Source organism: Bubalus bubalis, chromosome 3 (assembly GCF_019923935.1).
Source record: "Bubalus bubalis isolate 160015118507 breed Murrah chromosome 3, NDDB_SH_1, whole genome shotgun sequence".
Lineage (NCBI taxonomy): Eukaryota > Metazoa > Chordata > Mammalia > Artiodactyla > Bovidae > Bubalus > Bubalus bubalis.
In genome coordinates this window covers 124899135-124914230 of record NC_059159.1, presented here as the reverse complement: position 1 = coordinate 124914230, position 15096 = coordinate 124899135, and positions in this window count along the sequence as shown.

Genomic DNA, 15096 nt, shown 5'->3' with positions numbered 1-15096 from the left:
TTGCACAGAGTCGGACATGACTGAAGCGACTCAGCAGCAGCAGCATATTTACATTGTGTTGACAAAAACATTAGGATTGGATATAACACGGTTGCCCACCTCTTCTACCTTGTAGATAACTGGAAAATTCTATTCAGATTCTTCACTAATTCTTCATGCACTTCAAGATATATAGAACTTTTTAATTCAATGTTAACAAATTTTATTTTTTAAAAAATTACCCACATGCTAAACACTGAAGAAGTGTTGTAATTCTTCACAGTGGTGTAGATGTTATGGTTTGCAAAGCCATTTAAAATATATTGACTCATTTGGTATCTTAGCAGCATTTTGGGTGGATTTTGCTTCTGGGTGCTAAGCTGGGAGCCTAACTGGTATTTCAAACAGGGCACAGCAGACTATACTCTGAAGGCCCAATTTAGCCCACAGCCTGTTTTTGTGCAGCTTAAGAGACAAGGTTGGTCTTTACTTTTTAAAAAGATTGTGAACAAAAACAAACAGCCCCCCAAACAGAACCAGTGACAGAGATCATGGCCTGCAAAGCTGAAAATACTTGCCATCTGGCCCTTTACAGAAGTTTACAGACCCTGACTTAGAACATTATTTCTCTGAGAGGGTGTTTTGAGTTCTAGAAAACTTATTTATGAAATAGGTTTTTGAGTTATCACGTGCTTCTAAATCATGAACTGTACATTTTGGAAAGATTTTGTCATATAGCCACATGAGAAAATTTACCAATACAACATAAATAGTAAACTGTTACAGTGTTCTATTCATACATGTAAAACAGGATTATAACAAATCCATGTTTACACATATGTAGAAACTTCTAGAAGGATAAATACAGGTATGCTAACAATGGTTGCTTGGTGGGGAGGCATGTTCTTTGGCGGCTACGGGAACTTTTCACTTTCTTCTCTGTAGTATACTGTAGATTTTTTTCTAATCATGAAAATGTTATTTTTATTTATTTTTAAGTTTTTTATTTATTTATTTTTTGGCTGCGCTGGGTCTTTGTTGCTGCACATGGGCTTTCTCTAGTTGCAGCGAGCATAGGCTGCTCTCTGTTTGTGATGCATGGGCTTCTCACTGTGGTGGCTTCTCGGTGCAGAAAATGGGCTCTGGGGTGAGTGGGCTTCAGTAGTTGCAGCACTTGGTCTTAGCAGTTGTGGAACATGGGTTTGTTGCTCCATGGCATGTGGAGTCTTCCTGGACCAGGGATCAAACCTCTGTCCCCTGCATTGGTGGGTGGACTCAACCACTGGACCACTTAGGGAAGTCTTGCATGTGTTGTTTTTATATGTGGAGCAGGCTTCTGCTGCTGCTGCTGCTAAGTCGCTTCAGTCGTGTCCGACTCTGTGCGACCCCATAGATGGCAGCCCAACAGGCTCGGCCATCCCTGGGATTCTCCAGGCAAGAACACTGGAGTGGGTTGCCATTTCCTTCTCCAATGCATGAAAGTGAAAACTGAAAGTGAAGTCGCTCAGTCATGTCCAACTCTTCGCGACCCCATGGACTGCAGCCCACCAGACTCCTCCATCCATGGGATTTTCCAGGCAAGAGTACTGGAGTGGGGTGCCATTGCCTTCTCCGATATGTGGAGCATAAGGAGAATAAAATGTCCTAACTTAAATAAGTTCAATTATATAAATATTAAACTATGTATCTTTGTCCTCTCCCCCCCAAAAAGATCTGGTAAATATAGTTAGAGACATTTTTTTCTCCTAGAGCATCATGTGTGGATCAGAGAACCAGAAACCACTCAGGTCACACATCACCTGTGGAGCTGAGCCATTTGGGGCAGGTAAACTGCTGGGGCTGGGCAGCTTGTTCCCGAGTATGCACTGATCTTTTCTCTTCTCCCAGAGACAAGGTTTTGGATAAGGCATTGTGCCTCCAGGCAGAAGACAGGCGCCTATATGGATGGTGTTTCTGGAAGAGGGCTGAGCCGCTGAGAGCACCTTAGACCCATACCTGTGCAGTTCATCCAATCTGGAAGAAGGAATGGGTCTCTGCTTGCAGGATGCGTTAGTGGATGTCAGCTACACCCACTAGCTCTCTGTCTACTTGCATTTAGCACAGGCCATGTGACAGATGGGGGTTGCTCTCCCTGGGTCCCCAGGGCCAGCCCTTACCCACTGTCAGAATGGGAACTCTGAGCTCAGTCAGCAGGAAAGGAGAGGCTAAGAACTGGGAATTAGCTGTTCCCTTAGGTCAAGGGGAGATGGAAGTGGGGCAGACTAGGAGGAAGGGCAGGCTGGCACAGTGGCAGGTGGCAGAGTATGTTGGTGGTGGTGGAGTAGGGCTGTTGACAGATTGGAGGCTCAGGCTCTACCTGGGTTGGGGAGGAATCAAGGTCTGAGAGAACTGGCAGAGCCAAGGCAGGATGGAGTCCCAGAGGGGTTAGGTGTGTTATCTAGGGACTTCAGGGACAGGAAGTCAGGGACCCCCTCATATCGGAGCTGGAGATTTTTATTCCTTAGTTCTTTGCCCAGCATCCTGTATTTGCCAAGATAAAAGATCACATTCAAAGTTACCTTACATATAGGAGGACAACACGAGTAAGAAGTGCTTGGAAACAGGCAAGGGGGAAAACAAGCAACATAAAATGGACTGATTAGTGAAGCCATGCACAGACTATCTGCTGGATCCTGTGGTGGGAGGAGCTTGGTCATCAGAGCTTGCCCTCTCTTCCTCTTGGGGTCCTACCACACAGACAGGCCTGGGTTAGCCTACTGGATGGTTAGGGATACATGGTTGAGTCTCAGCAGACACCAAACTGGTTACCAGACATATAAGTGAAGCTATCCTACATCATCCAACTCTGAGTTGGCCTAGATGGCCCAGCCAATACACAGAATCATGAAGGGGAAACTTGTTCATTTTTTTATGTCCCTGTTTTTGGGATGATTTGCTATAAAACAAAAGCTAGCTTATGCATTTAACTACCACACTCTTGAGAGGAGCAGTGGAAGACGGGAGTTTATTTAGCAGGAGGGTTAACATGACAAAATGCTTAAATGAAAAAGGGGTTTTTAAGGCAGGATAGATTTTTGTGATGAAAGTCATGAAAAAGTAATAATAGCTAACATGTTAGGTACTGGAGTTAAGAGTATCAGTATGCATTATCTCATTATAAGGAAAAATACTGTTATCTCTGTTGTACAGATGAGAATCTGAGGCTCAAGGGCATTAAATTACAAGGTTTCATGGTTAGAAAGCGGGAAAATTTAGGACATAAATCCTGAGTCTATCAGACTGCACAAACAACATTTTAAACACTAATAACTCCAAGGTTTCCAGCCCAGAAACATATTTATTGTTGTTTAGTCACTAAGTTGTATCCGACTCTTTGTGACCCCATGGACTGTAGCCACCCCCCCAAGGCTCCTCTGTCTGTGGGATTTCCCAGGCAAGAATGCTGGAGTGGGTTGCCATTTCCTTCTTCAGGACATCTTCCCAACTCAGGGATCAAACTTGTGTCTCCTGAATTGATAGGCAGTTTCTTTACCACTGTGCCACCTGGGAAGCCCTTCCAGCCTAGAGGAATCTATAAATGGTTCCATAAACTCCAGTGGGAGAGCCATAAAGTGAAACTAAAACCAAGTCCACCACCTCTCTCCCTCAGATCACATCTCTGATTTCTGGAGAAACATTTAGTGAACTCATGCAGTTGTTTCTGCTCCCTGCTAAAATCCCAGTAAATTGCAGCAAAAAGGGAAAACTAAACCCAAAACAGAAATCAAGGAAACAGGAGATTAAAAGTAGAAACCAGTAAAACCAAAAGCTGGTTATTTTGGGTCAATTTGATAAACTTCTTTCTAAACTGATCAGAAAAAAAGAAAACATCAATTAACAGTATTAGGAATTAGAGGTGACACCTCTATAGATTGTGCTGATACTTAAAGGGAATAATAAAGTGCCAATTTTAAAAACAGATGAAATGAACAAAAACTATGAATATACAAATTATAAAAACTGATTAAAGAAATAAATAACTTGAAGCACCTTTATATCTATTAAAGGAATCAAAATTGTAGTTAAAAACCTTTTCTCACAGAAAACTTCAGGTGCAGATGACTTCCCTGGTGAATTCTATCAAATATTTAAGGAAGGAAAAAATTCTAAATAAGCTCTTAAAATCCTGAAAATGAGGGAATACTTTCCAACTCATTCTATGACCCCAACATTACCATGATGCCCAAACCAGACAAAAATATTACAAGAAAGAAAACTATAGACCACTATCTCTCATTTGCAAAAATTCTAAACAAAATTTTAGGAAATTTAATACAACAACATATTAGAGGATAATATATCATGACCAAGTAGGACTTACCCCAGGAATGTCTAGTTGGTTTTAACATTAAATAAATCAACGTAATTCACCACATTTACAACCTGAAAAAGAAAAACTCTATGCTCATTTTGATAGATGCTGAAAAAAACATTTGACCAAATAGCCAATCTGGTAACAACTGTCACAAAACCAGGAATAGAATGGAACTTCCTCAGTCTCATAAACGGCATCTACAAAAAAATCTACAGCCAACATCATACTTAGTGTGAAAGACTGAATGCTTTCCAGACTAAGATCAAGAAGACAAGGATGTCTATACATACCACTTCTATCCAGTATTGTACTGCAGGTACTAGCTATTGCAGTAAGGCAAGAAAAAGCACACAGATTAGAAAGGGAGAAATACAATTTTCCTTATTTATATGTGATACATCTATGTAGAAAGTCCTAAATAGTCAACAAAAAAACCCCACAGGACTAATAAGTGAGTTTAACAAAAGTTATATGAAATATAAGGTGAAAAAACCAAAAATTTTTAAATTAAAAAAGTTAAAAAATTTTTTTTTGCTGCACCACATGGCTTGCAAGGATCTTAGTTCCCCAAGCAGGGATCAAACGCAGGCCCATGACAGTGAAAGTCCTAACCACTGGACCACCAGGAATTTCAAACAAAAATCAATTTTATCTCTCTATATTAGCAGTGAACAACTAGAAACTCAAAATAGCATTTATGTAAAAATATGAAATAGAGATAAAATTTATCAAGATATGTGTAATATTTGTACACAGAAAATTATAGAACTTTGCCAAGGGAAATTGAAGAAGGCCTAAATACATTGAGAGATCTACAGTGTTTGTGAATTAGAGAACATGGTATCATTAAAATAAAATATCAGCTCTCCTCAAATTGATTTATGGATGGAAGGAAATGGAGCAGGCAGACTCTCTGAGCCAAGGAGAACTTCAATGGGAAAATCCTGAGACTGGCTCTGCATCTCTATCTCCAGTATCAGCCTCAGTCCATCAGCAAGTTACTCTTTAAGGCTTGGCTGTTCCAGATCTTGGGCAACCAGCACTCTTCAGGGGGTAGGACAATTCCTTGGTCACTGGACCCCATTGACCACTCAGATGTCCATTCAGTTTCTGTGCACCTCCCAGCTCACTGGCCCTCAGGACATCCTTCAATTGTGGCTCAGGAGCTGCAGTCTTCTTGGACTTCTTCCCTGGACTCTTTGGCCTTCAAAGGAATTCCTAAATTAATCTCCAGCATCCTTTTCCTAAAGTAGAAAGAAGATGCTCCCCTCCAGACCTCTTCCTCTCTTTTCTCTGCCTCTATGTCTCTGCTCCTCCATGACTGGAATCTGTTGGGACATGACTCCACTCTCATTTCTTGGGTCATGTCCTGCCATTATTTGACTTGGAGTGACTCCAGACTGCCTCTCTCGTCCCCCGTACATTCCCACTCTGCCACAATTTGTCCATGATGATGGGTGTGAGAAGCTAAAAAGTTTGTTTGCTCTTCTCCTCAGACTTAAGGTCCTGTGTGGACCATGGCCAACATTTCAGGGCCATCTGAGCTTCCTTGTTCACAGCTGAGCAACCGGGATAGGACTGTCCAAGATGGGGGCTGAACTTTTGTGATAAGCTTGTCTCCTGACCTGCCAAGGGTTTCTCCCTCAGCTTAGCCATCCCTCATCCCATGGGTGGCTGAGAGAGAAAGGTGGGCTGAGGAAGAGGCCATGATTGAGTCTCTATTAGCTAAATGGTTTATGGATTCAAGGAGCTTGAGAGGTAAGCCCTAACTTTGCTGTACCCCAAACCATATAATCCGGGCTTCTGGTGCTTGTCTAACGTCTAGATCAGGCAGGAAAACTTCCAAGAGGGTAATTCCCTGATGGTACAGTGGATAAGAATCCACCGGCCTATACAGGGGACATGGGTTTGATCCCTGGTCCAGAAACATTCCATGTGCTGCAGAGCAACTAAGCCCGTACTGCACAACTAATGAGCCAAGCTTTCGAGTCTTCAAGCTGCAACTCCCGAAGCCCATCTGCCTAGAGCCTGTGCTCTGCAACAAGAGAAGCCACCACAATGAGAAGCCCATGCACTGCAGCAAAGAGCAGCCCCTGCTCACCACAGCTAAAGCCCCCACACAACAATGAAGACCCAGCACAAACAACAATAAAGAAATCATTTGTTTTTTACGTTTCCAAGAGGTATCCAGATGGTGCTCCTGACTCCCAGGAGGAGGCAGTGTACAGGTGGCCACAGGCCATGAACTACACTCACCTATAGGGCTCGTGCCAGAGTCATCTACTCAACTTCTTGTCCAGGTGAATCTTCAGGGTGTTTTCCAGTTGCCTCTGATCTAATTTCTCCCTTGAATCCCCAGGTGACATACCAAGTCACTTCCTGTCTCCTCAGAGTCAGAGCCCGTACTCCTCACAGGGTGGCTTTCTAAAAACCTAGGTTGTTTGAGAGCTCTTCCTCAGGCAACATGCCAGGGTTCTTGTGGGTCACTTTGCCAGCACTTTCACATGGAAATTCCCTGGTTCCATCAGTGTCCTGTGGCCAAGATTCTTCTTGCTGCTTTGGCCCCACCACAGAGGGCTCTGAAGGTTCATAATTCCTGCCAGTTTGCCCCAAGGTTGTCTCTGTACCAGGAGGGCCCAGTGTTGGATGAAACTCTTTGAAAGGTGGTGCTCAAGCTACCCCCAGATCTCAATGCTATTAGGAGATTCTCCAGCCAGTATGGAGCCTGGTACTTGGGGGCAAAGAGGCCACGTTACACTGAGGAATGTTGGGAGTGAGAGGATGAAAGTTTTCCTGAGATCTTTGGACCAAGAGTTCCAGCTGCTTATGCTGTAAGTGCTGCTCTGGGAGTTAGGCCTGAGAGACTGTACTTCATCCCGGGGTTCAGAGAAGGACACTGGCGCAGGCCCTGTCTAGGGTGACAGAATAGGAGAGAGGTTGAATGTAGGCCTGAGTTAGGGGTGGGATTCAAGATCAGAGTGGACTGGGGCTACAGTGGGGATTCTTTAGCCTGAATATGGACTGGGAATGTACTGAATAAGACAAAGAGAGACCCTAGTGGGGACCAGCCACCCAAGGCCAGGACAGTAGCCCCAGGGACTCACTGTGCTGAGAGGGGAGACCCTGAAAGAGCTGGCTCCATTTCTGCTGCAAAGAGTCCCTTTGAACTTCGGGACTTGGGAACTGCTCTGGACTGCAGCCCCTGTGGTTTGTCTATGATGCTCTACAGGGCTTGGGAGTCTGTGGGTGTCCTGTGTGTCCACAAGAGACTCTGAAGTAGTCCTGGAAGATTTCCTTGGTAGTCTGTCTCAGTTGCTTGGTAAGTTGCTTCCTCCTTTTCTCTGTCCTCCATAATTCGGAAATGAGCTCTTTTTGTGACTTGTGTCTCCAGGAGCCCCTGGAGGTCAGGGCTGAGGAACATAGGCTACCAGCTCAGCACATCTGCTGGCTGAGTTCCCCAGTGACAAGGAACCTCTGAGGGAGGGGAGGGCTCTGAACTGTGGAAGGCAAAGGAATGCAGAGGCCACTGCAACTTCCCAACCTCCCAGACATTGGAAGGTGACTGCTACAATCACCCTATCATGATGCTCCCAGCAGGGGTCTTCCACAAACTGTCCTCATCAAGAAGCCTGCCCAGATGGCTGCAAAAACAGGATGTATAAACTACGGTTGGGAGCAGGACGGGGATGTGAGGGCTCAGCAGGCTGGGCAGGAGCCACCTTCTCCATATCACTGACTCGAAGATGCTACTTTTATTCCTTGAGGGTTCCTCTCACATTCCCTTCCCTGTAGAATTACCCTCCCATGTCAACCATGGTTGCACGGGGGCCCTGCAATTACAGAATCCATGTTAGGAAGAGGGGGACAAGACAAGAGATTCGTCAATACCTGCTTTCCCAAAGAGCAAGCAGGTCCCATGTCATGTGCACTCCTTTCTGGAAAATTCTTCTAGGAAATCAGAAGACTTGGTCACATGTAGGGAAGGAAGGAGCAAAGAATCTTATAGGAGACTGAGCAAAACCAAATGAACCAGTCTTCTAGATAATTGGGGAAGCTTTTGATGCATCTTTGAATCTAGCACAGCTCTGTGCTCAGTGGCTTATGTATCGCAGATACTCGGTGTTTTTGTTAAAGGGAAAATTTTGTGTAAATGAACAAAGGAACAAAGAATAGATGAATAAATGATTAGGGGGAAAAAACTGCCCTCTGAGGGAGGCTCTTGGGAGACTAGACTTCAAGAGCCCCATGCATTAGCATGCAAGGTCAAACAGTGACAATAGACAGGCTCAAGTATGGGACAGCTGTGAGGGATGAAGGTCAAGTGTATCTTGAGGAGGAATCTGAGCCTTAGAAAAGTTAAAACAATCTGTCCCAAATCAGGACCCCAAAGGTCTGCCTCCGGATATCCATTACACTGTGTCTCACACTGCCACCTGGTGGGCAAGACCCACCGGCCAGCTCCACCGTTCTTCCACTCCTAGGACGGACCTAGCAGGGAACCAGCGAAGTGCGGTAGGTTGTAACTCCTTCCTGTGACTCTCTCCGATGAGGGCTTTGCTTTCTAAGAGGGTGAGCTCTAGCAGACTGTGGATGTCTACCTGGGTCTCAGGAAAAGGAGAGATTAAGGTTAACCCTGGAGTACTATGGACTGAATAGTCAGAACCTTTACCTACCACATGCTCCCTTCTTTGTTCCTCTTCCTCCCTCCACACTGATGCTGAAAAACAAGAAGAGAATGAGGGGCTTGGACTCAATTCTTATTCTCCCCTCTTTAGACAAATTATTATTCACAGATAAATCTTTCTACATTGCATTAACAGAGCTCTGTGTTTCTATTTCATTCATTTATAAAATGGATTAAAAATATATATATATATATATATATTTTGAAATCTCAAAAGTTGACTGTGTGGGGTTCACAGTTGATTTTCTTCCATTGGTAGACCTCTCCTGAACAAAGGGACAAACTCTCAGACAGGATTTGCTCCAGAAGGTGGGGTTCTGCTCCAGTACAGCACTGTGGCTTCAGTGTCTGATTAGAGGCTCAGCATTGCTATTTAGATCAGCTCTAACACAAAGGAAAGGCTTGGCCAACCTTGGATGCAGGGTTGGGGTGGGATATGACTGATGAACCAGTGTTGAGGACTGTTCTTCAGTTTTTCTGAACTCTTTTAATAATCCAATCCATGGCCCCTGAATTGCATGGTTGGGTTTTTTCCCAGAGCCAGTTACAACACCAAACAGATGGTCTGAGGTATTGGACAAAGGCCCTACTAGTCTCTGTTCTAGTCTCTCTCTCTCCCACAAAGATGATAGTATCTTCTTTCATGAGAGTTCCCATCTCAGTTGTTTCTCTGGGCCAACATAGTTAATTTAGAAAACTGGGAAGAGGGACAGGAAAGAAAAACCCTCGATTTCTGCTGGGGCTCATTCTCAGTTTCTCTAGGGTGGTGGTTGAGGGGTGGGGGATAGCCTCTCAGCCTAGCAGTCCCTCAAGCTTTTCTAAATTCTTCCACTCTTCTCTGGGTCTTTTTTACTCTCCACTCCATTTTTTCATCATATCATTTATCTTATGCTATTTCCTATTTCTTCCACCTAGAACTAGATATTAACCAGATCGTTCTTTACCTCTGGGAAATCTCAACTTGAACTTCATCAATTCCATAGACTTTGAAGCTCTTTCAGTTCTGGAATTTTTTGCTCATTTCCAGGGATTTACACTGAAGTCTTTAGCTCCAGCCTCTCCACATAATCTGTTTTTGCCTTGCATCAACACAGACGCACAACTCATGCTTTGCTCCCTTCATTATTCTCAGAAAAATCCACTTACACATAAAAGAATTAGCAATGCAGCCTTTTTTAAAAGACGGTGTGGGAGTGACCAGAGGGAGACCAGCCCATAAACATACACCATAGTAAACAACTTAAAAATCCTCTCTGATGAATTCCCTTTCTTTCTCTTTTTTTTTTTTTTTTTTTGCTTAATTAAAATTTTTATTTTTTTTTTATTTTTTAACTTTACAATATTGTATTGGTTTTGCCATATATCAAAATGAATCCACCACAAGTATACATGTGTTCCCCATCCTGAACCCTCCTCCCTCCTCCCTCCCCATACCATCCCTCATCCCTCATCTATTTTTTATATTTTTACCACCTTCTCTATTGAAATAATCTCAACATTTTTTTCTTTTGAGATCATGCATTTCACATCATCAAATTTTATTTTTAACAGATTTATGAGGCACAATTGTTTAAAATGTACAATTTGATGAGTTTTGACATAGGCATATACCAGTGAAACCACCACCACAATCAAGAAGATGAGATAATTAGTAAAACACTGATTAGTAAAATAAGTTCTAATCAAGAAGTCCAACTGATAAACTGTAATACATATTCCCATACTGGTAGCTTCATATGAGATTGAGTAGGCGTGACCCTGCAGAGCCCAGAGGTGCTGGGCTGGGAAGCACAAAGATGCATATAGTAGGACACTGGGTAATGGTGGAGCCACCGCTGCCTCCCAGGCCATCTGTCCTTCCTGCTGGGGTGCACACACTATAGAGGTCTCTGATTTAATAAATGCACTGCATCCTGAAGAATGGCACTCTGTTCCTTCAGCGTGTTGCCTATATCAATTGTGCCTTTAGAAGGGCATTTCAGCTGTCTGTGAGGCTGGCTGCCTCCAACTTCATTAGGTGATTATCAAGCTATTCATCCCATGACCACAGGCCATCCCCATACCACTTTTACAGGTATGACCCAGCACAGGTCATATGCTATGCTGGGTGGAATTCCATGCCTGTGGATTAGGCAATTCTTATGCCCATAGGTGGAGAAGGCAATGGCACCCCACTCCTTTACTCTTGCCTGGAAAATCCCATGGACAGAGGAGCCTCGTAGGCTGCAGTCTGTGGGGTCGTGAAGAGTCGGACACGACTGAGCGACTTCACTTTCATGCATTGGAGAAGGAAATGGCAAGCCACTCCAGTGTTCTTGCCTGGAGAATCCCAGGGACGGGGGAGCCTGGTGGGCTGCCGTCTATGGGGTCACACAGAGTCGGACACGACTGAAGCGACTTAGCAGCAGCAGCATGCCCATAGGGCATCAAAGTAATAGGATGAAGATGATGGGAAGCGTATTGAGAAAACAGCGGGTGTGGTGTATAATAATAGGCAAGATGAGCATCTATATAAAGCAAAGGGAAGGAAAAAGGATTCTGTAGAACCAGAAAGTTAACCCTGTTCTGTCAACTTGGCTAGAAGCTAGCCACTTCCAAAGTCTGCCGGTTTTGGAAAATTCCTAAGAATCTTGTCTGTGGTCTGATGGACTGGATGGTTGGTAGTCGGGAGAAAGTGAGGCGTCTCTTCAGCTGGCAGATGTGTATCCAAGGATAACACATTGGAGGCTCATGCTGTCAGTTAATAGTGGCTGATGAGACCCTCTCTTTCAAGGCTCAAGGACAGTTTTCCTTTGATGTCTTTTCCAGAAACCAAATCTCCATATTTCAGATCATGCAGAGGTTGCTTGGAGAAGGCAATGGCACCCCACTCCAGTACTCTTGCCTGGAAAATCCCATGGATGGAGAAGCCTGGTAGGCTGCAGTCCGTGGGGTCGCTAAGAGTCGGGCACGACTGAGCGACTTCACTTTCACTTTTCACTTTCATGCATTGGAGAAGGAAATGGCAACCCACTCCAGTATTCTTGCCTGGAGAATCCCAGGGACAGAGGAGCCTAGTGAGCTGCCGTCTATGGGGTCGCACAGAGTCAGACACGACTGAAGTGACTTAGCAGCAGCAGCAGCAGAGGTTGCTTAGGTGGGTGTTTTGAAAATTTCTAAAAGCAAGACCAAAAAAAAAACTTTTTTTTTTTTTTTTTTCCAGCCACCGTCTCTGTCTCTTACACCCATTTCTCGTACGGCTCTCCCCAAGATGGGGAATGGGGGAAGTCATTTCTTAATCCTATCTGACTTCCTTCTTCTTCTCCAGAGACCCACGCAGAGCGGGTGCAGGTAAATATTTAGAAAAAAAAAAAAAAAATGTTGAACCGCATGGCATGGTGCCCGCTGTGCTCGCAGTGGGCTCGCTCTCTGCCAGCCGCCGCTCGTTCTCTCCGCGTGTCCAGCCCAGTGGATCTGTGCCGTGGCATGCACCGCCTCAGTCCTGAGAGCCTGGCCACCATCCAGGGCAGGACTCACTGCTTGATGAAGCCAGAGGAATGCCTGCAGCGGATGAGCACATACCCAGCCCAGGTGCGAGCGGTAGTGAAATCACTGCAGCTTCCGGTGAGGAGTGGAGCTCCATGACCCCAACAGGAAGGTGGTCAGGGACACGTTAGTAGAAAGATTTTCCAGAATACAAAGCCCCTTGCATCTTACTCTATCCAGGGTCCTCACCATTGAAGGGTTGCTGTTTTCTCTTCTTTTGACTTCCAGTGTCATGAGATGGCATTTATAAGGGAAGGTTTTTCTTGTCTCACTTGCTCAACTGTGGAATGGGCTGCCGTGGGAAATTTGAGTTTCCTGCCTGGGGTGCTGGATACCATCTTGGCGGGGCAGTTGTGGTGGTGGGAAGAGAACTCCCTGCCCCGAGATGCTATGAGTCTTTGGTGCCCGTTGTCCCTAGGACGCCGCCAGAGGTACGCAATCTGATGCGGATTTCGCAACTCAGCCTTGAGGTTAGTGATGCAAGTTCATTCAGGAGGAAACTGTGGCTGGTGAGTCGGACCCCTGGATGCTGCTGGGGCTCGGAGGGCCTGACTCACGCCTCACAGCCCCCGCCAGCGTTTCAGAGGGAAGCGATGTTGTCTCTTGTTCCTCTTCCTCCTCTCATCCCCTCAAGGTGGGCGGCTGGTCTTCAGCCTCCTCTGCATTCCACACAGCACCTCCTGGGAAACCTCAGCCACACCCCTGGCTTCAATTCCTGTCTCTGTGATGATAAATTCTAACGTTGTGTCTCCAGCCTTGACCTCATCCTTTAGCAAACAGACCAGGTAGCCAGCAGTTTATTGGACATCATCATCTCATCAGCCCTGCATCTCAACACAATGTGTCCCAAACTAAGATGTTTTTCTCCTGCCTTCAAACCTAACACCCCTCACCCAACCAGCCACCCCATACAGGAACTTTTCTCTATCTCTCAAGTACACTTCTCCCTTGCCTCCTCATCCGACGTGTTCCACCCTATACTGCCTCTTTTTATCAGCCTTTTTAAATTCCAGTTCTGTTGCAACTGATTTCATTATGCCTCCCCAGGGCTGTATTGCTTGGCCTCCTGGCTGGTTCCTGTGTGCCAGCTCCCCCTTTTCTAAGCACCTCACTCTGTGTTAGGTGGGTGTGTAAATGGACAAAACAACTGTAGAAGACTAGTAGTATCTATTCAAGTAGACATATATATACCCTGTTCCGTGCTTAGTTACTTCAATCCTGTCCAACTGTTTGTGACCCTATGGACTGTCTGCACTGCCAGGCTCCTCTGTCCATGGGGATTCTCCAGGCAAGAATACTGGAGTGGGTTGCCATGCCCTCCTCCAGGGGATCTTCCCAACCCAGGGCTCAAACCCGGACCTCCTGCATTGCAGGCAGATTCTTTTCCAGCTGAGCTACCCGGGAAGCCCATGCATACCCCATGACCCACAATTCCACTCCTAGATATGTACCAAACAGATGGACATCCATACCAGTACCAGAAGTCAGATGCAAGAAGTTTTATAGCCCCAAACTGGAAACCAGGTGATGCTCATTAATATTAGTAATTGTCATATCTTCATACAATGGGATATGAACATAAAGATGAAAAAAAAACTACTTTTATATATGGCAACATGGATGCGTCTTGAAAACATTGTGTTCGGTGAAAGAAGCCAAAAACAATAAAATACGGAAAACTATTTTATGGTGTTAAGATCAGGATACTGTTTTCTCTTGTGATTGGGTAGTTCCTGAAAGAGTGCTATTGGGTTTTTAGTAATGATTTCTTTCTTTAGCTGGATGCTGTTTACAGAGGTGTGGTCAGTTGGTGAAAAGGTTTGCACTTCTCTGTATGTGTGCTATACTTCAAATAAAAGTTTACCAACACCCACCCACACACCAAAGCAAAATTCCTTCCATGTTCTTCATAACCAGCAGAAACATTTCCAAACCCTAGCAGTACATTCAGTGCCCTCTGTGATACGACCCAGGGCATCTCCCTCCCACCTATGGCACGTGTGCCATCCACACTGAGTCACACCTGTTCTGCTGGCACATCTCTGGGCCCTTGCTTTTCTAGTTCCTCTCTCAATCTGTTTCTGTGCTGAAAATGCCACCTCCTCTATTAAGCCTCCCTTTATTTTTTAGGCCAAACAGATCTCTCCTGGGCTTGTGTTCACATGGCATGCTGTTTTCCTCTCTCTCAGGGCCCTTAGCTCTCTCTGCTTACACGTGTTTCCTTGATTGGTGGTAAACTCTGCGGTGGCAGGAACAGTGTCTCATTCACCTTTGTAAAATCTCCTGGAGCCAGTGTTACGGCTGCTATAGTGCTCGAGCTAATGAATATCTGACAAGTGATTGAATGCATGCTCTGAGTTAAGCCTCAGTCAGTACTGCCAAAAAGCCAAGACACCCAGCTTGCCTGCAGAAAGCTTTTGCTGAGAGCCAAGTCACTTTGGAAGGAAACACATCCTGCAGTCCTTTATTGGCTGTTGACAGCCAACCAAATGTAAATGTGTTGTGCAGCATTGTGGGCGTGTCCAGTTAGACTGAGCAGCCCCACTAACATGAA